Here is a 21,089-nt window from a genome sequence, read left to right as displayed (position 1 = left end):
TTCATAGTTCATCACAGTGTCTCTGGTAAATCACAATATTTCTGCTCTGTTGTACTATTTTTCTAAATCATAGTGTTTCTGTAATGTTTAAGTATTTTTGGCTAAATATATTCTTTCTGTTATCTTATACTATTTCTCCTAAATTCTTGTATTTTTGAGAAGTTATCATGTTTCTGGTAAGTTACAATATTTCTGCTAAATTCTGCTATGCTATTGTATTTCTGCCAAGTATTATGTTTCCTCTAAGATATTGCAGTTCTGCTAAGTTATTCCATTTTAGCAAACTTCTTTTGCTTCTGCAAAGTTTTTACAATTTCTGCAACTTTTCAGCTTTTTCAGCTACTTTTTGCATACAGCTTCAGCTTTAAGCATCCACACTGCATTTTCGCAGGAAATGCAAATTTTTCTAGTTATTCTAGTTGCTTCCGTACACTTTTCGCCGTAGAACTACTTCCACAATTTTCAGCCGATTTTCACCGTTCAAATTTTAAACTATTCAGCTATTTTTGCTCTTTCCGGCTATATCTTTTGGTATTTTTAACTATTATACTTTTTAAAATATTCCACTTTTTTCCTTTAATTTGTCCCATTGAAATTAATGGGAAACTTCAGCAATTCTGCTAAATTTTGCTTGTTTTTGAAACTTAACTACTTCCTCAAATTTTCACCTAGAACAACCATTCAAACTTTAAAATGTTCACAAATTATTGGGCTATTCATGTATGTTTCAGCTTTTTCAAATATTTTACCGTTTTACTTTTATGCCTCTTAAAGTTTTGAGTTGCAAAATTGTGATTTTTCACAAAATACATGCGTTGTTATGGTTGCTATGCTCTTGGCTTCCAGTGTGACACTGAAGCTTTTGCAGCCTTATCTTCATGTCCGAACAACTGTTTGCTACTTGCTCAATTTTCACTCAACTTCCACAAATTATACATCAAACCGTAGGTATTTTTGCTGGCTTTCAGAAAATGTCACTATCATTGTTGTGGGATTTATAGAATTTTGGCAAATCTCCTCAGACCAACACAAGGTCTCAAAACTCTGCATAGAAAGTCAATGGAGAGCTTGTTCAAAATCATCGCTGGATTTCTGTAATGAGAGGCATATTCGAATCGTCATATCTCCTTAACGAAGCGACTTTAAGACATGAGGCTTGTCCCGGTATATCTTCAGACACTCCTGACGCTCACAATTCAAGAATTTCTTTCTCACCTATTACCGTTCTGAAATGAGTTGGACTTGTTTGAGGGTAGGAAATTCGTCCTTCGCTCAGATTTCTTCAGATTTCAAACTGTGGAAATGAACTTTTTTCTCTCGTCATAACTTTTTGTTGGATTTCCACAGAGACCTGAAAATTTCCATGATTGTTCACCAAAGCCTGCTGTCTCTTACGGTGAAAGAATGATATCGATACTCCAAATAGATTTCGAGTTAGAAAGCGTTGTTTGAGGGCAAGTCAAGGCAGTTTTTGCTTCGCTCTACTCAGTTATGGTGCATTACAAGTCAAATATCTTTAATAATTCATATTTTAATGATAAATTGTTAACACTGGAAGATTCCCCCATCTCTTCTGAACAAAACGGTGTAAGAATGACGGCTCTAGCCCCTACGGTTAGGAAATTATGGTCATTTGTTTGAGGGGAGTCATCACTATGAGAAATAGGCTGCAATAATCCTGTGCCTCTCTGTCCTGCGTGTGTAAAAAGGATGCACCTGTTTTGGCGGGAAAACGTAAACAGCCACTCTGATTGGTGGATTTAAATTCGGCAGCTCTCTCCCTCTGTGTGTGTGTGTGTGTGTGTGTGTGTTTAGTGGGAGAGAGAGGACCCTGCCCTTATTTGGCAGCATGTCATTGTAGGATTTAAATTGAATATAGTTAGACTGGTTGACTGGATTAGAGCCTGTGTTTGTGTGTCCCTCTGTGCATTTGTGTTTCAATATGCCTCCATATTTGTAATTTTGTAAGTTATTACTATTCTGCTAAATCATAGTATTTCTGGTACTTTTCGGTACTTGTGCTAAATACAGTATTTCTGCTAAATCATACTATTTCTGCTTTTCATAAGATTTGTGCCTAATATAGTATTTCTGCTAAATTATAGTATTTATTCTTTTTATAGGATTTGTGCCTAACATAGTATTTCTGCTAAATTATAGTATTTCTGCTTTTTATACTATTTGTGCCTAATATAGTATTTCTGCTTTTTATAGGATTTGTACCTAATATAGTATTTCTGCTTTTTATAGGATTTGTGCTTAATATAGTATTTCTGCTAAATTATAGTATTTCTGCTTTTTATAGGATTTGTGCTAAAACATAGTATTTCTACTAAATGTAGTGTTTATGCTTAATCATCCTATTTCTGCTTTTTATAGGATTTGTGCTTAATATAGTATTTCTGCTAAATTATAGTATTTCTGCTTTTTATAGTATTTGTGCTAAAACATACTATTTCTACTAAATGTAGTATTTATGCTTAATCATAGTATTTCTATATATTTCTGCCAGGTCCCCAGGCAGCCAATCCTCTGTGAGGACTGAGACATTCAAATTTTCAAATCAGGGCCTGCACGGCTTCCCAGCCAATCATATATGTGTCCTGAGGCATTCAAATTTGCATATTGGGGCCTTCATGGCTTCTAAGCCAGCCAATCATATCAGGGCTGAGGAATTCAAATCCACAAATCAGGGCCTGCACGGCTTCCCAGCCAGCCAATCATATATGTGGCCTCAGGCATTCAAATTTGCATATTGGGGAATTCGTGGCTTCTAAGTCAATAAGTCATCCATGTCATATATCTCTAAAAATTCATATTTTAATGATAAATTGTCAACACTTGAAGATTCCCCAATCACTTCTGAACAAAACGGTGTAAGAATGACCGTTCTAGCCCCTACAGTTAGGAAATTATGGTCATTTGTTTGAGGGGAGTCCTCACTATGAGAAATAGACTGCAATAATCCTGTGCCTCTCTGTGCTGCTGCGTGTGTAAACAGATGCACCTGTTTTGGCGGGAAAACGTAAACAGCCACTCTGATTGGTGGATTTAAATTCGGCAGCTCTCTCCCTCTGTGTGTGTGTGTGTGTGTGTGTGTGTGTGTGTGTGTGTGTGTGTGTGTGTGTGTGTGTGTGTGTTTAGTGGGAGAGAGAGGACCCTGCCCTTATTTGGCAGCATGTCATTGTAGGATTTAAATTGAATATAGTTAGACTGGTTGACTGGATTAGAGCCTGTGTTTGTTTGTCCCTCTGTGGATTTGTGTTTCAATATGCCTCCATTTTTGTAATTTTGTAAGTTATTACTATTCTGCTAAATCATAGTATTTCTGGTACTTTTCGGTACTTGTGCTAAATATAGTATTTCTGCTAAATCATACTATTTCTGCTTTTCATAAGATTTGTGCCTAATATAGTATTTCTGCTAAATTATAGTATTTATTCTTTTTATAGGATTTGTGCCTAACATAGTATTTCTGCTAAATTATAGTATTTCTGCTTTTTATACTATTTGTGCCTAATATAGTATTTCTGCTTTTTATAGGATTTGTGCTTAATATAGTATTTCTGCTAAATTATAGTATTTCTGCTTTTTATAGGATTTGTGCTAAAACATAGTATTTCTACTAAATGTAGTATTTATGCTTAATCATAGTATTTCTATATATTTCTGCCAGGTCCCCAGGCAGCCAATCCTCTGTGAGGACTGAGACATTCAAATTTTCAAATCAGGGCCTGCACGGCTTCCCAGCCAATCATATATGTGTCCTGAGGCATTCAAATTTGCATATTGGGGCCTTCATGGCTTCTAAGCCAGCCAATCATATCTGAGGGCTGAGGAATTCAAATCCACAAATCAGGGCCTGCACGGCTTCCCAGGCAGCCAATCATATATGTGGCCTCAGGCATTCAAATTTGCATATTGGGGAATTCGTGGCTTCTAAGTCAACAAGTCATCCATGTCATATATCTCTAAAAATTCATATTTTAATGATAAATTGTCAACACTTGAAGATTCCCCCATCTCTTCTGAACAAAACGGTGTAAGAATGACCGTTCTAGCCCCTACGGTTAGGAAATTATGGTCATTTGTTTGAGGTGAGTCGTCATTATGAGAAATAGACTGCAAAAATCCTGTGCCTCTCTGTGCTGCGTGTGTAAACAGAAGCACCTGTTTTGGTGGGAAAAAGTGCACAGGCTCTCTGATTGGTGGATTCAAATTCAGCAGCTCCCAGGCTGACCTAGAAACTTACTTCTCTCTCCCTGTGTGTATGTGTGTGTGTGTGTGTGTGTGTGTGTGTGTGTGTGTGTGTGTGAGAGAGAGAGTGAGAGAGAGAGAGAGAGAGAGAGAGAGAAAGGCTTTTAATCGGATGATCTCATTCTAAGATTCAAATTCAATATATTTAGACTGGGTGACTGGGTGACTGTGTGTTTCCTTATGTGTCCATATTTGTGATTGTGTGGCTGTTATATTTTTTTGCCGATTTTTTTCATTTAACAAGTATATTTGAGGGACCCTCAGCATGTTCAGCATTTTTTCAGCTGTCCATTTTGCTTTTCCAATTTTTCTGTTTAACTTATTACTATTGTGCTAAATCATACAATTTCTGCTATTTCATAAGATTTCTGCTTAATATACTATTTCTGCTTTTTATAGGATTTGTGCTTAATATACTATTTCTGCTTTTTATAGGATTTATGCTTAATCATACTATTTCTATATATTTCTGCCAGGTCCCCAGGCAGCCAATCCTCTGTGAGGACTCAGACATTCAAGTATACAGATCACAGCCTGCACGGCCTCCCAGCCAGCCAATCATATCTGAGGTCTCCCGTTTCCTCTCTCGTCATATCTCAGCGACAGATGTACAGAGAGCAATGAAAATCGCAGTCAAAGTACACCAAAGTCCGCTGATTCAGCCAGTAGAAGAATTATGCTTCTAGTCCACCTAGTTTTTTAGTTACACAACGTTTTGTAACTCCAAAAAACGGTGTTTTTCGCCTCTCACCGCGATCTAATTCTGACTCCTCATCAGCCTGTTTTTCCAAAGCGGCCGCTCTCTTTCCCAGTGGCGCAGTTGGTAATGACACGGCTCTGCAAGCCAAAGATCGTGGGTTCGATTCCACGTTGGTCAACATGTTTTTTTTCCCTACAAATTAATACACTGTCACAGACCAGTAATTCATATTCATCATTTATTACAATTCTGCAAACTTTTATGATTTTACCAGCTTTTGATAATATGGACCTCACATTCTTGTTAACACTCCATGGCACAAATACTCTTCCCTTTAGGCTCTGTGTATGTGTGTGTGTGTATCAATATTTCTCCCATTTTAAAGTATTACTCCTCCATAATTGTATTTCTGTTCAATCAAAGTACTTTTACTACATCTTAGTACTTCTGCTCAATCATAGTATTTCTGCTAAATCATAGTATTTTTGCCAAATCATGATTTTTGTGCCAAATCATAACATTTGTGTTATGTTAAAGTATTACTACTAATTGGAGGAATTTCTGTCATGTTACAGTATATGTGCTAAATATAGTATTTCTGCCAAATCATACTATTTCTACTATGTTATATTTTTCTTTCTAAATACAGCATTTCTGCTATATAATTGTATTTCTGCTTTTTATACTATTTGTGCCTAACATAGTATTTCTGCTAAATTATAGTATTTCTGCTTTTTATACTGTTTGTGCCTAATATAGTATTTCTGCTTTTTATAGGATTTGTGTTTAACCTTCAGAGGTCCTTAGGGACATTTATTGTCTTTTGCATTTTTAATTTTAATATAGTATTTCTGCTAAATTATAGTATTTCTGCTTTTTATAGGATTTGTGCTAAAACATAGTATTTCTACTAAATGTAGTATTTATGCTTAATCATACTATTTCTATATATTACTATTCTGCTAAATCATACTATTTCTGCTTTTCATAGAATTTGTGCCTAATATAGTATTTCTGCTAAATTACAGTATTTCTGCTTTTTATACTATTTGTGCTAAAACATAGTATTTCTACTAAATGTAGTATTTATGCTTAATCATACTATTTGCATATTGGGGAATTCGTGGCTTCTAAGTCAACAAGTCATCCATGTCATATATCTCTAAAAATTCACATTTTAATGATAAATTGTCAACACTTGAAGATTCCCCCATCTCTTCTGAACAAAACGGTGCAGTGACCGTTCTAGCCCTTACGGTTAGGAAATTATAGTCATTTGTTTTGAGGGGAATCCTTAATGGATAATGTTTATATATATATATTTGTCTTTAAAACATCTTTGCAGACTGACTGTCCTGGACTGGTTGTTGTTGTTTTTTTTTCAGGTCTGGTGAACTCAGCTCTTTGGTGTTGGTGTTCAGGAGTAGAGCCTTCTAATAATATTTATTCAAGTTATAGATTTAAAGTTCTGCGAGTTTTTTCTGAAGCAAATAAATATTGTATAGAATATTTAAAATCACCTACATTTTTGATGTTTACAATGCCCATTGTGTGTAATACTGGAATTTCCTACTACCCGTGAACGCCTCATCTTTTACCTGACTGCCGGACATCCGCCTTTCCGCACACTTCGCTGAGTCCGCTCTGGGTGAGTGCCGCTGCTCTGCTTCTCTTCTTTTCTCCTAAATGTTTATAGTCTGTTTGTGCGATTTAACGAGTTCTTTTAGTGATTTATAAAGCCAACCGAGGTATAACTCATATTAGAGTAACACAGTGGTTGCTTTTTCTTAGTGAAACTTTGTCATTTTTGTATGTAAAAGGAGTGTTTGATGAGCTAACAACCCGATGCTAATGCCTAGCGCTCCTTTGAGCCCAGTGTGAAATGAAAATTTGACTGTGAACCACGGTTGATGTGTTGTTTTATTAATTACATTTGGTGTGTTTGTCAGTCTGTTACATAAGGTGCAGTTAGTTCTCTTCACAAATCAGTTGGTTAAAACAGCCTCATTCTTTATGCTGTAAAGATTTTAACGAACCGCCATCTTAGATTCAGTGTCAGCTGTCGGCAAGATCAAAGGAGCCATTTTACCGCCTCTGACCGAACACGGGAGAAAAAGAGTCACGTTTGTCCAGGTCTTGTGGATTAATTAAGAGAAAGGAGGGGGGGAGAAACTGAGGATTAAACATAGGCTATGTCCCCACATACACGGGTATTTTTGAAAACTGAGACTTTACGTTTTCGTTTTAAAAAACAATCCCGTCCACACATAAACGCAGAAATGAAGGAAAACTCTGCTAGGAACCTACCAAAGCAACAGGTGGCGATATATTCCTAAAGTGTAGAAATGTTGGCCAATCAGAAGTCTAGAAGCCTCGGTGGGAAATAGCAAACAAAGATGGGGCATAAAAGCAGAACAGAGTCATATGTGTGGGGGGACAGTAACTGTGTGCGTATATGTAAGCATTTAAACACTGCAGAGAGAACAATTAACAGTAACCGTATTGTAGAAATGCATTTCATTGAAACAATAACGTGGCGCACAGTGTGACGTCAAAAAAGGCGCTGCGTTTTCTCCGTGTCCCTGTCCACACATAAATGCAAAAACGGAGTTTTCAAAAATATCCTGGCAAGCGTTTTTAGTTTTTCAGTGACCGAAAACGCCGTTTAAGTGTGGACGAAAGGTGCAAACGGATAGAAAAATCTCCATTTTCAAAAGTACGTGTGGACATAGCCCAAGAATATTAAGAACTCCTAATTTGTAGACTTTAATTTTTAAGAACTGTTTAACAAGGCTTGTTTGTGCCAACCTAAATCTGCAGCACAGTTTAAATTCTCACTTTGTGGAAAATTAATGAAATAAACAACAGCCCACCTTCACATAAATAAAATATGGCAGTATATTATTAGTAGTATGGTACATAGATATTTATTTTAAAACTACAGCATATTTAATGATACTATGTGCAGTTGGTAATATTTTAGGAAGTAGAATTTGAATGCAGACCACCTCAAATATTAAAGCCTTAAAAATATACATCGTGCAGTTTTTCATGTATGAGTGTTTTGCAATCTTAAATGAGATGTAGACCAAAGAAAACAGAGGAGAGTTGTTGTTTGTATTCCAGCTGTAGTAAACAAAGAAGTTTAGTGAATCTTTTTGACAACAGAGAGTGATGCAGTATTGATGCTGATTTGCGTTTTCTGATCCTGTACTTTTGTTCTTTGTCTTTTGTTACACAGAGTGAACTAGAAGCTTGGTTTTGCCTTTGCTGGTAAGTAAACAGTGATTGTAACTGAAGCAATATGAAATTGGGATTGTGTAACATGTTTAGCAATTTATATACAATAGTTTGGCTTTCTGTGATATCTTGCCATTTGCTCATGGGCAAAAACACATTTAGGATTTATAATCAGTAAAGCCCCCCCCCCCCCCCCCCCCCCCCCCCCCGCCCCCACCCCGACTAGATCTCTGAGTGTCCCTAAAAATGTCCCTGAAGTTTAATAGGCCATTTATGTCTAATTTTAATTTTAAAGGCTTATCAAAGCATTTCTCTAGTAATTATTGTTTTTATTACACATGTTAAGGCCATTTGAGACTCTGCAATTAAATTTTGCCCTCTTTAGACTAAAGTGAGTTCATTTTGTCTGAGGTAAAGTGCTGGGAAAATTCTTTTTTTTCCTTGCAGATTTATTTTGTTCATGCTTTTTTGTCACATGTTTCAAATCATCTAACAGGGATGATATGATAAATACAAAAAAGCATTTTAAAGTGATGATTTCACGTATGAAGCAGAGAAAACCAAACCAGAGCTATCTGTTCTAATGTGAGAACATGCTGGTCTCTAATACCCAGTTGTGGAAGCCCTGATACGAAGAACTACCATCAAGCATTTATAGTATCAAGTATTATTTGTGATTGTTGCATGCTTTGAAACTGTGATGTTATCATTTGATCAAGTGTGCAATGCGAGCAAATCATTGCTTGTGGTATCTGCTGTGTTATGTAATAGCACCAAAGTATTAGAGCTTTACGTTAATGAGGAATTTCTGTGGCTTATTGCAGATTGATAAAACGACACATCACCTTAATAAAGACAGAAATCTTTAATAAGGTGCAGAAAGAGAAGATCGGGTGTTTATAGTAAAGCTGTTGTAAACAAAGAATTTAACAGATTTTTTTTTTCACTACAGATTGTGATGCAGTATTGACTCTGATGCTGATTTCAGTTGTCTGATTCTGTATTTTTGTTCTTTTGTTACAGAGTGAAACAGAACTTTGGTTTTGCGTTTGCTGGTAAGTAAGCAGCAATTGTAACTGCAGTAATATGACATTGTCACTGTGTAACATGTTTAGCAACTTACCTAACGTAGTTTGGTTTTTGTGACATTACCATTTATTGATGGGCAAAATCAAATGGTCAGAATTTATACCTTGTAGCAGCAAAGGCCCCACACATGACCTCTGACTGTCCCTGAAGTTTAACAGGCCATTTGTGTCTGATTTTTATGTTTGAACACAAACAACTGTTTTTATACAGTTGTTTGTGTTCTCCGTTTGTTTGTGGATTTACGTAGCAGAGCACCACAGTTGTTGATTTATATCTTCACTCATATTCTGCTTATGTATTACATTAAAGTCAGACCACTATAGAAGTATTTTTGCCTGAGTGAACAGAAGTGGTAGGTTAAACATTTAACCCTCCTGCCTTCTTGGGACCTTTTTGTGCCACTGCTATGTGTTAAATGGCTGCCATTTCCACTGTGTTCAGTGGAATATAACCAAACTTGCCACAGGATAGTTTTTACCTGTCAATGTTAATATTCCAGTGTGAATTCCTTAAATCAGCCTAAAATGCCTGAGCAGCAGAAATCCCCACACCCATCACCCTGGGGACCATTTTCTGCCCATTGACTTCCATTATAAACGCTATTTTTCAACCCCAAATTATCATCATATGATTTTATTTTTTCTTCTTTTCTTGGATGTCAATGAAGACTCAGGGCCTTGAAGTTTTAATTTTTAAATTGCAAAAAAAATGCAAAAAAAATAATGGCAGGTCAAAATGTATGTTGGTGCCAATCTTTGGTCCATCTAAAGGCCTACTTATAATGACAATCACATATTACTTCAACTGGTTTTTTGTGGAAATATTTAGTTTCGTTTTTTGGTTTTTGGGGCTTATAACACAGGGCGCTCATGTAATAACACTGGGATTTGAAGGGTTAAAACAACGAAAATATAATTAAAACTTTACATGAATATTTCAGGGAGAAGTAGTTTTACAAGGTTGGCTAATTTAAAGTGGAATAAAATATGGATATATGGTCTTTTTATGGCGTGGCTGAGAATGGTCCCTAGGGTGATGGGTGTGAGTTTTTTAAAGGATGGCAGGAGGGTTAAGCAATAATAAAAAAACTCAGAGAACCAGAGTTGTGAGTAGGCAATGTTGTGTATGTTAAAGCCTGTGTGTAATTTATATACAATAAGTTTAAATCAGTTTCTTAATAATTTGCTTGATACAATGTGTTTAAAATTTTATATAAAAGGGAAATATTGCAAAATACAAAAAGATTCCTGCCAACAGGTACAATGGAAGGACTCTTTATTATAATTTTTGTAATTGCAAAATGGTGTGCCACTGTTGTTACTATAACATGTCAGAATTTACATGTATTTTAGGATTTACATATTCAGATCAGAACTAAAACCTAATGAGGTTTTCCGTTGATTCTAACAGTTGTGGTTTTTTCACACTTTATTAAGCACTGACTTGTGATAGAAAATGATGGAGCTAAAAAGCCATAATCTGTACCAACAAATATTGGTGCCTCTTCTTTGCACTTCTGTAGTATGCATGCCTTTATTACACATGTTATCACCATGTGAGACTCTGTAACTGAAGTTTGTCCTCTTCAGACTACAGTGAGTTCATAAAGGCTTGGAGAAATTGAGGATTTTACTAGTTATTTCATGTCACAGTAAATTGGATTGTGTGCGAAGAGGTTCAACAGTCTAAGTCATTAAACAGTGATCTGATGTGTTGTTTCCTTTCTCTAGGATACTGATCTGATCGTCTCAAGTCTGGTAAGTAAAGGTTTTGTCTGCGGTACAGTGCTGAGAAAGGTCTTTCTTCCTTCCAGATTTATTTTGTTTATGCTTTTTTCACGTTTCAAATCATCTAACAAGGATGACCTGGATAAATACAAAAAGCTGTTTTAAAGTGATGATTTCATTTTTGAACCAGAACAACCTGGTCTAATGTAAAAACATGTTGGTCTCTAATACCCAGCTGTGGATGCCCTGATAGCAACAATTACCATCAAGCATTTACAGTAACTGGTAATGACTGGTTTACATCACTGGTTGATTTTGGTCCACTATAATTTCAGAATTGTCATAATTAGATCCAAACAGGACAGGCAAAAAAAGAAAAGAAAAAAGTCTTAATTAAGGCCCAATATAGGGTTTTCAAGTCATACCAAGAATCTTAATTTCATTAAAGTCCAGACTGATTCGTTTACACCAAGTGTTTTGTTTCATTCATTCAATTGGACTTGTTTGTGTGCTTCAGATCCTAAGTGTGATTAAACTTAAGCCCAGGACCTGATGAGTTGATGTAGGTCCTGAAGTAGTAAAGGAACTCTGGGACATCACAGTAACAGCACCATGTTTGACTTTAATGCTGGTGTTTTTCTCTCACTATAGATGATTCAGTTTAGTGCAGTTAGTCAGCACAGCTCTTGGTTATCATCGAGATATTATTAGGCAACTTGTTTTTGCCTGTTCAGCTACAACGTCTGGGAGGGTTTCTGTTTTCTGGGGTCTCCAGATCCTTAGAAATCTCTTTGTAAACCTTTACAGAACTATATGTGTTTGTTTCACATTAGAGCAGCTCACGACTAGCAGTTTAGGGACAATTAAATATTCACATAGGACAGGGGTCTCAAACTCCACTCTTCAAGGGCCGGTGTCCTGAAGCTTTTCCATGCGTCCCTGTTACAAAACACCTGAATAACATTTGTAGGTCATTAGTGAGAGGATAGAATTTCACTGTGTGCTGAAGTGGCATCCCCTAAGACTGTTCAAATTTAAGTAATTTAAGTGTTTGGAAAAATGTACTTCTAAAAGTACTTTCATTGCATCATGTTCATTCACTCATGAGCTGCTATAACATGAATCAAATGGCTGAATTACCACCTCAGCATGCAGTCAGGTTCTGTAGAGTTTTGCTAATGACCTACTAATGTTATTCAGGTGTGTTGCAACAGGGACACATAGAAAAGTTTCTGGACACCAGGCCTTAAGGACCAGAGTTTGAGACCACTGGTGGTAGGGCATTGTGGATTTCAAAAGCTTCTTCCCTTAAATCACTGCCTAGAAACTGCTTTTTGTAATTTGTCATAATGACTTGCAAAGTATAGGTGGGATGAAAACATAAACATAAGACATTTTATAGTGGCCTGATATTTTTATCAAGGCTGTTTTTTGAAAATAATCCTGCCCTAATTTACAAAAGATGAACTGTGTCTGAAAGTCATGTTTGTTTGTTTGTTTGTTTGTTTGTTTAAGAAATGTGGGAATCTCCAGCAAAGATCTTACATGCAACAGCTCAGATACAGCACTCACTTCTGTTCTTTTTTTTATCATGAAATGATCTACAAAGAAATTATCATCATACTAAATTTTGCTAATTAGGCCTTTATCAGCTATGATACGTTTATTATAGATTTAGTGTAGTGCTTATTGCTGTGTATCAAACATGCCCCAAATGTGACTGAAATATGTAGAAACTGCTGTGTAGAAACTAGCTGTCTCCAAATTTCTCATTTTGCCAAAATTCATACAGAGTGGCCTGAAACTGTCTGCTGTAACCTCAGTGTGTTGGTTTTGTTGGACCATATAATATTTACAGTAAGTTACTGTAGCAGCACGTCTTAGTTTGAGTTTATAGACTTAGTTTATTGTTTTAATAGAATGTAAAAATGTCCTTATAACAGTTCCACCATCATTTGTTAAACATTGTCATTCTGTTCACTCCAATAATTTACTGTAGAAGTCTTTAGTATTTAAAGCCCTACATGTACTGTATTTTTGAGATTATAAGGCATAATGTCAATAAACAAGCCTGTTTTTAAGGCAGATTAAGCCAAACAAACAGTCAGATAAGTCAAACTTTATTCAAGTCATTCATAAACAACTCTCAACACTGTTCAGTTGTAACACATAAAATACAGAACAATACACTCACTTTTTCAGTTCATTCCTCATCCACAAATTCATCAAACTCTTCATGGGTTGATCAGTTTGAAATCTGCTTCATAAGCATGTCTCTTAGCACGTGCCAGGTCCTTGTACACACACCATAATGTTATGTTGAAGCACCGTACGAATTACTCTGCGAGGGTCCTGACTATGGTAGCCATAATGCTCTGACAATACATCAAGCAGCGCAGCTTTGTAGCTTACCGAAGTATTACTAAAATATTTGACAGAATTTTGAGCGCTGTGTACCACAGAAATCCCGTTTGAGGTCAGTAAGCATAACCAGAATCGATACGCTAGGCACATTGTATATTTTTGAGATAATGACAGGATTTTAGGTGTGCACTATAGTCTGAAGAATATGGTAAATCCAAGCATGTTGGAAATATGACTAATTCCAGGCCTTTTGTGTCTTACAGGTGACCTGCTGCAGAAGATCCTCTCTCTCTCTATCATTATAAGCAATTCTGTCTATCCTATCACTCTCCCAACTCTATCTAATTTGAAAGCCATTCTATCTTGTATCCCTCTCTCTACCGCTCTATCTAATTTGAAAGCCATTCTATCTTGTATCCCTCTCTCTACCGCTCTATCTAATTTGAAAGCCATTCCATCTTGTATCCCTCTATCTCTACTGCTCTATCTAATTTGAGAATCCAAGTTTTCAGAAATCCTTTTCAGAATCCAATCTATCTGTTACAGAATTCTGAGAGATCTCTGCTCTCACTGCTCTTTCTTTCCTGTCTTTAAACTCTCTCACATTCAGTCATTTTGCTGGAAATTACAAGTTGAATATACAGTAGTAGAATTACAGTACAGTAGAACTTTTAGTAGAAACTACTTACACAGCCCTACATTTGTCATTTTAATTTTGCATTAGACTTTAGTTTGGACTGCTAGTTTGGCTTACTTTGATCAATTGTATAAAATATCACCTTTTTATAAGTTTATTTGTAATAAGATAATCTGGTTATTTTGTAATACATACATTCAGATAAATAATAAATTAGATCCAGTCTGTTAGTCTGTTTCATTGGCTATAACATTTGACTGCAAGTTTATAGTACTATTATTTAAGGACAAACCCATTTTGTCACTCAGTGTAAGTATTCAGTTAGTATTGTCATCGAGAAGCGCCTGAGGACTTCCTGTTTCCTGACTGCTGCAGAAAATCCAGCTGGAGAATCCTCATCACCAGTCATCTTATCACCACACCACCAAAGCTCCATATATTTGATTTCAATTTTAGATATCTGAAAGATTTACATAAACTCCCCTAAGAGCTAAGACTTTTAATATAGCCTGTTGATTGTTGAGATTTATTCTGCATATCATTTTACAGAAGTTGTAATTATTTACCAGTCTGGTTAAAAAAATATAAGTAAAATTATACAGTTTCAAAAAGAGCTACAATAAAACGGATCAAATTGTTTCCAGAGAACTTTGAATTTCCTTTATTTTGAGTTTGGAGTAGAAAATCAGCTTTTTATATATAATAGTACATTTCTCAGATTTAACAGTAATTTGAGGAGTTATACGTTTTTCTGTGTTTCAAGGTTCAGTTTTGTTTACATTTGTGTATAACCACATATAAGCTCCAGGTTGTACTTCAGCAAAATGCCAAGAAAAGGTCAAAGGTCTCAGTCTCAGAAGCTTAGACGTCAGAAGGAGAAAGAACAGCTGAATGTTTCTCAGAGCAGTGAGCAGGTAAAGGTGTGTGTTTCAACTTTTCCCAGCACTGAAGTGCAGAGCAGTGTTCAGACAGCCACAGTGTCTTATGCAGATGTGGTAAAGAAAGGTGTTCCCTCAGTGTCTGTCCCAGAGCCTGAAGTTATGCAGCTAATCCAGACTGAACCCCAGCTAACTGTACAAACACAGCATGATGAAGAGACAGCCACAGTGTCTTATGCAGATGTGGTAAAGAGAGGTGTTCCCTCAGTGTCTGTCCCAGAGCCTGAAGTTATGCAGCTAATCCAGACTGAACCCCAGCTAACTGTACAAACACAGCATGATGGACACGCTCCAGTACAGTCTCATGTACAGGTTACAAACAGTGAAAGTCGTCCACGAGTGAGTAGCGTCTGTGCTTCCCGAAGCCAGGCCGCTCCTAGGTATGGAAAGTACCGAAATCAGCAATGCATGGCTAACAGTTTGGTTTTCCTGTCATTCTTACACGAGGATGAATTTATTACCAGAGCAGATCTAAACCGTGTGTTGGACAAAGGCCATGCTGTCTATTCAGATGCCAGACTGAGGTTTGTGAACAGTGTGTTTCTAGCCTGCGATGAACTTCCTTCAGTTGTTACCAGCCGCAGACACGAGTATCAAGTCGACATGTCTCAGTTTGCTCATTACGGCACATTTGATGGTACAGATCACTTTCCGAGCCTTGAACAGGGATTACAGTGTTTGGCTTCAGACGTTCGCTATGCTTTGCTAGTCATGGGAGGAACAGTCATCGCTGTTAGCAGGCTGACTTCAGGTGAATATGCATATTTTGACCCTCACCCACGTAAGTCTACTGGTATGCCATTATCGCCAAGTGTAAGTGGTGGAACTGCAGTTATGTTGAAGTTCACACGTCTTAATGACATGATTGACAGGATCAAACGTTTGTACAGAATGTTCAGCATCGCACCAAGCTGCACTTATGAGCTACAGCCCATCGAGTTTCACAGTGAAAACGCTGCTGACCAAAGAGATGCTAATCAAACCACCGAATACAGACAAACAGCTACAACTGTTACAGCACCAGCTTTTAATGAAGTTGTTCATGAAATAAACTCCCAAACATCTACTGACCAGACACAGAAGACTGTGAGAGACACTTTAACGACTGAAGTGACATCATCCAGAGTGGATTATTCAAATGAGACAGCTGCTACTGAAAACAACCATCTTCCTTCTGAGTATTTAGAAAAAGAAACATCTGCATCTTCTGTGAGAGAAACGCAGGTAACATCAGATTCTGTTCCTCAGAATGATTCAAACAGTGCCTCCTGTTTAACTAAGACAACAGAGGAACTCTCAGATAAACTGCTGAAACGTAATAAACAGGAAAGGCAAAAAATGAGGAGAAGATTATTAGCCCAAGAAAAACTACCACAGAGAAAGGAAAATCAGAAAAAGAAAGAAAGGCAGATGTACACTTTTGATGAAAGTTTTAAGGCAAAGAAAAAAGGTTGTAGTAGAAAGTCTAATGATCCTGATCACAGACAGAAGAAGAGTGTGTACAAAAAATATCTGTATAAACTAAATGCTACATATAGAGAGAAACAGAGAGAACATTTCAGAAGAACCTATAGAGAAAGTGCTAAAATAAGAGAGAAAAAAAGAGAATGTGTCATAAGGATGTATAAAGACGATTCTTTATTCAGAGAAAAGCAGAAGGAACAGATAACAAGAACATATAGAGAATCTCCCGTGTTCCGAGAAAAGCAGAAGGAACGTATGAGAAAAACATATAAAGAATCTTATAGACAATTTCCTATGTTTAGAGAACAGCAGAAGGAACGTATAAGAAGAAATTACAGAACTTGTGCTGAATTCAGAGAAAAACATAAAGCTTACATGAGGTCATATGTATATAACCTATATAAAAAAAGCGAAGATTTTAAACAGAAAAAACGATCTTATCTGACTAAGCGTTATGGAGAAGAAAAACAATTTCAGCAACAACACAAGGACAATATGAGAGAACGAATGAGAGTAAAATATTGGAACGGTTTTTCTTTCAGACAGATGCATAATATCAGATGTGCAATGAATATAAAACGGAAATATCGCCAGATGCATCGACCAGCTGAGACTTTACAGTGTCATCCAGAGAACACTTTAATGAATGAGGCCATATCTCGTTTCAGATCAAACATTAAGTCAGCACCATCTTATGTTTGTACTGTTTGTCTAAAAGCTTCTTTTCCTAATCAGGTGAAAATCTGCAAAAGAGAAAATTACTCAAAACACCAGACTGTAGCTCATCAGTGCCTAACTGGTAAATTTGTTCATGTGTGTGATGAAGCATGTCATGATCACTGCAGCTTTCCTGTTGAGAGAAAAAAAGAGTATATCTGTCACACGTGTCACAGTTCCCTCAAAAGTGGATGCATGCCCAGGCTTGCTGCTGTTAATGGTTTAGAACTGCAGGATATTCCAGCTGAACTTTGTGATCTCAACATTCTGGAGAGACATCTGATTGCCAAATGCATACCATTTGCTAAGATTATTCCTCTTCCAAAGGGGAGACAGAGACTCATACGTGGTAATGTGGTGTGTGTACCATCTGAGGTCCAACAAACAGTTGACAGTTTACCGAGGATCAGAAGCCAATCACAGATCATGAGGATAAAGCTGAAAAGACGACTGTGCTACAAAGGCCATCAGCTGTTCCAGACTGTCACCTGGTCTAAACTCATTCAAGCTCTGCGTAAACTGAAACAAATTCATCCACAGTACACAGATATTATTATCAGAGATGATGCATTGCTTTGTGATCCAACGTTACCTGATGATGACAGCAGTGATGAAGCCAGCATGGCAAGTGATGATTATAATGAAGCAGATTTAATGGAAATTGACAACTATGAAAAAGATGCCCTTTTGTGTGAAAGTGAGTCTCAAAGTGACCAAGATATTAATATGCAATCCTGTGATGAACAACCAGAGGAACAAAATCCAGATGAACCAGAAAGTGATTTGAACAATGGAGGTTTTGCTCTAGAAAGTTGTCTGCAGCCTGTAGACATTTCAGAAGAGATTCTCTGTTTCACTGATAACACATATTGTGTGGCTCCTGCAGAAAGAAACAATCCTGTTAGCTTCTTCAGAACTCCTCATTTGGAAGCCATGGCATTTCCTGTGCAGTTTCCTACTGGTCAGAATACACTGGATGAAAAGAGACGTCTTAAACTCACACCAAGTGCTTACTTCAAGTCAAGGCTTTTCAACATTGATGCAAGATTTGCTAAAGACACAAATTACCTGTTTTTCTCACAGTTTGTCACTGAAATACACTTGGCTAATTCCAGCATGACAATACAGCTAAGGAAAGGTAAAACTATGACCAAAGATGGACGCAAAATCACATCAGGAATGTTACAAAGTAAGACAGAAGTAGAGAAGCTGGTAAGAAATAAAGATGCAATCAGATTTATGCAGCCACTCAGAGGAACTCCAGCTTACTGGCAGAAAACTACCAGAGATCTATTCAGCATGGTTCGCCAAATAGGAACACCTCAGTTCTTTGTCACTTTCTCTGCTGCTGAGATGAGATGGCCTGAAGTGATTCAAGCAATAAAGAGACAGCAAGGTGAAGAGGTTGATTTTGAAGCCCTGGACTGGTCAGAAAAGTGTGAAATTCTAAGATCAAATCCAGTAACCACCATGCGAATGTTTGATAAACGTGTTGAGGCTTTGTTCAGAGATTTGCTTTTTTCTCCTGCACAGCCCCTTGGTGAGATCATTGATTACTTTTACAGAGTTGAGTTCCAGCACAGAGGTAGTCCACATATACACATGTTGCTGTGGATTCGAGAAAAGGTAGAAGCAGATGTGGATGACGACCAAACTGTCTGTGACTTTGTTGACAGATACATCTCAGCTCAACTCCCTGATCCAGAAAAACAACCTGAACTGCACAAAAAAGTCACTGAGCTACAAAAGCACAGCAAAAACCACACAAAGACATGCTTTAAGAGTGTGAACTCTGGTTGTAGATTTGGGTTTCCCAAACCACCAGCCACAAGAACAATGATTGTGAGACAGGATGAGGATTCAGACACTGAAGCTGCAAAAGCCAAACTCAGACCTTTGTTGAACCTGCTGAAGGAACCTGAAGCTGCTTCCCTCACCATAGAGCAGATTTTGTCACGATGCAACTTGACAATGAATGAGTATGAACAATGCCTCCAAGACATAAACAAGAAAACAGCTCTGATTCTGAAACGTGACCCAAATGAGTGTTGGATCAACAATTACAACCCAGACCTGCTTGAAGCCTGGAACTCTAATTTAGATGTCTCATTCATTTTGAATGCCTATTCATGTATAGAATACCTTTGTAAATATATAACAAAGAAAGAATCTGGCCTCTCTGAATACCTGAAGACAGTTATTGACAACTCTGATAAGAACACCGTCAATGAGTGTGATGAAATGAGAGCTGTGATGCAGGCTTACTCAAAAAAGAGAGAAATCAGCGCACAGGAGTGTGTGACTCGAGTCTGTGGCCTAAAAATGAAAAAATGTTCCCGCAGTGTTGTATTTGTACCAACAGATGATAACCCAGTAAAAATGAGTCGGCCCATGAGCTTCCTGGAAAGCACAACACACGACAGTTGTAATATTTGGATGACAAGTTTGAGTGATAAATACAAATGCAGACCTGAGACCCCAGAATATGAGGAAATGTCACTGGCTGATTTTGCTGCCTTGTGCAGGTTGGTGAGTGGTCCAAATGAAGGAAAAGATGTGTTTCCTCTTCTAAACCAGCTTGGATTTGTACAAAGGCGAAAGAATGATAAACCAGCTATAATCAGATATTACCACTGTTCACAGGAAAAAGATCCTGAGCAATATTATGGTCGACTGTTGAGACTTTACCTTCCACACAGATCAGAGCAGGAACTGAAACCACAAGGGTTCCAAACCTATCAGTCCTTCTACAACTCAGGTTTTGTACGACTTCCATGTTCAGACCACAGTGAGTCTGTGAAAAGGGTTGTGAAAAGAAATAAAGACAAGTATGAGAAGAACTCTGAGGATATTGAGAGTGCACTGGAAGAGTTTGAACAAAATAGGGATGTTGTGATTGATGAATGGTGTAATCTTGCTCCTGAATCTGAAGTTGTGAGGCTGCAATGTGATGAGAATCTTCCTGAGAGACATTCTGATGATGAGAACGAACAGGAGAATGTCCCCGACTACAGTCGTCAGTCTGATGCTGTAACAAAGATCAGAGCCGTCAGAGAACAACCTGCAGTAGATCCAGCCGTGGTACGTGTAATGTATCAGAATCTGAACCAGAAGCAGGCCTGCGTGTTCTATGCCATAAGAGACTGGTGTATTCAGCGAGTTTGTGGTTTGAACCCAGATCCATTTTTCTTCTATATCAATGGTGGTGCAGGAACTGGAAAGTCACATCTGATTAAGTGTATTCACTCTGAAGCATCAAAGATCCTGAGCAGACTGCCTGCTAATGCAGAAGAAGCTGACATATCAAATCCAACTGTTTTACTGACTTCATTTACCGGTACAGCAGCTTTTTCTATCAATGGCTCTACATTACATTCTCTACTGAAACTACCCAGGAGTCTGAAACCACCCATTCAAGGACTTGGTAACCAACTGGATGAAGTCAGATCTGAGCTGATGAATGCTGAAATTATTGTTATTGATGAGATTTCAATGGTTTCAAAACCCCTTTTTGCTTATGTGGATGCAAGACTGAAACAAATCAAAGGCACTCAGAGACCTTTTGGTGGAATGTCAGTTTTAGCTGTTGGAGATTTTTACCAGCTGCCACCAGTGCGACAGTCTAAACCTCTCTGTGTTTACGATCCAGAACAGATTGACCTATGGCAGGAACATTTTCAGATGATCACTCTAACCGAGATCATGCGTCAGAAAGATGATGTGGCCTTTGCAGAGATGCTGAACAGGATTAGAGTCAAAGAAAAGACAGATGAGCTTTCTCAGTGCGACAGAGATTTGTTGTCACAGGCTGTGACTGCACCAGAAGAATGTCCAACTGAGGTCTTACACATTTATGCCACCAACAAGAATGTGGAATCCCATAACGCAGATACCCTGAAGAAGCTTCATTCAAACATCATAATCATCAATGCAGACGATTTCCAGAAGGATAAATG

The 21,089-nt window shown here is 37.5% G+C and overlaps 1 long non-coding RNA gene across 1 annotated transcript; it reads left to right on the top strand.

Annotated features, from left to right (window-relative positions):
* Positions 1-6,136: 6,136 nt before the first annotated feature.
* LOC146642823 (uncharacterized) lies at positions 6,137-14,654 on the top strand. The gene is made up of 5 exons (XR_014909671.1): positions 6,137-6,605; positions 8,199-8,230; positions 9,221-9,252; positions 11,017-11,043; positions 13,641-14,654. It is a non-coding gene; the product is annotated as an uncharacterized LOC146642823 (long non-coding RNA).
* The last annotated feature ends 6,435 nt before the right edge of the window (positions 14,655-21,089 follow it).

The sequence above is a fragment of the Rhamphochromis longiceps genome, linkage group LG23 (assembly GCF_057381845.1).
Source record: "Rhamphochromis longiceps isolate RC_006_pf linkage group LG23, R_longiceps_female_GT1.1, whole genome shotgun sequence".
Lineage (NCBI taxonomy): Eukaryota > Metazoa > Chordata > Actinopteri > Cichliformes > Cichlidae > Rhamphochromis > Rhamphochromis longiceps.
Note: the sequence above shows the minus strand (reverse complement) of the source record. Positions and strands in the feature narration are given on the sequence as shown.